At 40.1% G+C, this 3,217-nt stretch overlaps 1 pseudogene; it reads left to right on the top strand.

Annotated features, from left to right (window-relative positions):
• The first annotated feature begins 847 nt into the window (after window positions 1-847).
• Window positions 848-3,217, top strand: part of LOC114042546 — a 13,990-nt pseudogene continuing 11,620 nt past the window's right edge.

The following is a 3,217-nucleotide window of genomic DNA, read 5'->3' on the forward strand; positions in this document are numbered from 1 at the left end:
GGCTAGGTAAGCCCAAGAACCCTGAGAATATGTTCCTCAGACCACCAACTCTGATAATAGCATGGTCCTCACAACCATCTCCTATTGTGGAGAGGTGACCAGTCAACCAGCTCTGTAGGTTCTACCCTTTCCCCTGCTCCTCAGCAGTCACAGACACAGAATACCCAGAAAGGTAAGCTCTAACCACCCAAGCCTTTGGCATTTTCTGACATTTTGACATCATTATTGGTTATGATTTTATCGATGAAAATAATACTAAGAAGAGGCATTACCATCTGCCTTACCACTGCATCCATGGGATCTTTCTATGTGACTTCCAGATGACAGCTCCTGTGTGTTCTCTACCCCAAGAGAATGTTATTATTTTGTCTTTGTTTCTATAATGCATAGAATGGTGTTTTGCACATAGTAAGCCCTTAATAAATTATTTTCATTCATTCATTAAACCAAGGATTCCCTAGGGATTGGGAAGGTGTTTGCCTCATTGGATTGCAGAATGCCCTAAAGTACATTTGGTCATCTTCATTTGAATTCAATTGATGTTTACAACAGTGCCAGTCCCCATTCTGTGGAACATGTGTTGGGGATCAGACTCTAAGGTTTCCTGCCCTAACCACAGGCTCTATTTCCCTTCAACTCTTATACCCACCAGACTGAGTTAGGTTCTGCCTGGTGACAAATGTCCTGGTTTTCATTGACAGGAGGGCAATGTCTTGGAAGCACCAATACCCATCAGAGTGTGGATGAGGAATAGGGAAACATTGTATATATAGGGGCCTCATTTCATGCCTAGGCACTGCTTCTTTTAACTCCTGCAGAGACAAAGACACTGTCTTAAAAAATAGAAATGGAAAATAAAAGAAGGAGGAGGAGAGACCCAGTCACATATGGCTGCTCATGCTGGGTGTGTTTGCTTTGAGTGAGCTCCAGGCAGGTAAGTCCAAGGGAAGGAGGGAAGGGGGACTGAGAAACCAAGAATGGGTTCTAAGAAGGGAGATAGAGCCTACGTCCAGTGTTGGTCAGAGGGAGGACCTCAGATAAAGAGAGAAGACACAGACACACAAATAGACAAAAATAAAATCTGAACCTTCTAAACAGAGCATTGGTTGTTTCTCAAGTGACTTAAACCAAGTGAAGTTAATTAGAAAAATCTTTCAGAAAAAAAGTGAGCTTCCTGAAATCTATAGGGAAGAGGTAACAGATCCAGATTTGGGAGAGGCTTTAAAGACAATGAAGGACAAAAACTAAGGTGATACAGATTGACAACCGTTAGGGACAGTCTAGAGGGCAGATATGCCAGGGAGTGCTGACGGGAAACCCCATTTTATTATCACTATATTTGATATCACCTTTGACCCTCAGGTGGCTCAAATAATTAATTGAGGCAGACCAGAAGGAAAGTATTTCTCTTGGGCCAGGGAGAAGCATGTGGTAATCTCTTCTGAGGTCAAGATTATATATGTCTTTAGAGTTAGTGAGGGATGAAGTACACTCACATTGGTTTTTGGATTATGGGGATGGCTGGCAAGGAACTAGATCCATGTGTAGGAGACAGAGAGGGGTTCATAAGAAATAGAAACAATCCTGGGTTTTCTGTGTCTACCAGGCTCAGTTCTGAGGTCTGCCATTATTACTGTGACTGGGCTCCTCCTTTCTGGCTATAAGGCTCAGCCCAGCCTCAAACATTCAGATGCCAAATAAAAAGAAATAGAAGGCAACTGGCCAATCTACTAAATAGCCCTGGAATGTGACTGAGGCCTTTCATAGCTTGTGGCATCATAAAACCAATCTGGAGGCTGCCATTTTCTTATCTAGTTCTATAGCTGTCTGGGCCCCTAGGGAATAGAGACCAACTACCTATAGAGAGCCTGGAAATAGCAATATTCCATTTTAGCTCAGCAGTAGTACTGTAGGAAAGAGGGACAGTGTCATACCCTCAGTATCCCAATATGTGATACCCACAAACCCCCATTTCACAGGTGTGCATTGTCCTCCATTAAATTTCATCTGATTTAATTTTACCTCCTGTCATAGCCTATTTATATTATATTGGATCCCAAATCTCATCCAGGATCATATTATCTTGAAATTTTATAAGAATGCCATCTACAACTTTTTACAAAACATTGATAAAAGTGTTGTACAGAATACTGCCATTTCTGGATTTTGGCATTTCTAATATTCTTATCAGATTATATCACTATTTTGACAGACCCACATTGACTTCTTGGGATCATTACTTCCATTTTGAACTGTTAACAAACTATCCTTTGAATAATGTATTCTAGACATTTTCTATTAAATGGATTAAAGGTCATTGGAATATAGGTATGAGAAACCTCCTTCCTCCCTAAGATCTCTGTTAATCCTGGTTTGTCCAAATCCACTGATTTTAACCCATTGAGAACAGTTAGGAACACTCTTATAATCTCCTCAGTTACCTTGGGTTTCAATGATATGCTTACCCCATTTGTTCTATCTTTTCACGTCTAAAGATGATTCTCTATGGCAGAGAAGAAAGACACAAAATGAGAGTTGAAGCCCTTCAACCCATCTTTCATTATTATCATCCCAGTTATTCAAGGAATGAGGCTTGCACACTCTTTGATCTTCCTTCTCTTCCCAATAGAGTAGCAAAATCCTTTTCAATTTCCATAGCATTCTCAGAAAGCTTCAACACTTCCAGTTCAAATTTAATTCAAATTTCAATTTATATTTAGTAATAAATATTTGTAAAATGTCTATTATGCATAAATCACTGTATTCAGTACCATAACTGGGAAGAGAAAAATGAAAGAGCCCTGTTCTTGTATTCAGATCATCATCATTACAACTAGCATTTATGTAGCACCTACTATGCGCTAGGCACTGTGCTAAGTATATTACAAATATTTTCTCATTTGAACTCACAACAACCCTGGGAGGTGGGTACTATTATTATCACCACTTCACAGGTGATGAAACTGAGACAAACAGAGGTTAAGTGACATGTTGTTATTTAGTTGTTTCAGTCATGTCCAACTCTTCATGAACTCATTTGGAGTTTTCTTGGCAAACATATGGGAGTGGTTTGCTCATTTTACAGATAGCAAACTAAGGTAAACAAAGACAAGTTACTTGCCCAGGAACACACAGCTAGGAAGTGTCTGAGGCCAGATTTGAACTCAGGAAGATGAGTCTTCCTGACTCCAGGCCTAGCGCTCTAGCCATTGTGCCA

This window comes from Vombatus ursinus, unplaced genomic scaffold, assembly GCF_900497805.2.
Source record: "Vombatus ursinus unplaced genomic scaffold, bare-nosed wombat genome assembly UNPS02014598.1, whole genome shotgun sequence".
Classification (NCBI taxonomy): domain Eukaryota; kingdom Metazoa; phylum Chordata; class Mammalia; order Diprotodontia; family Vombatidae; genus Vombatus; species Vombatus ursinus.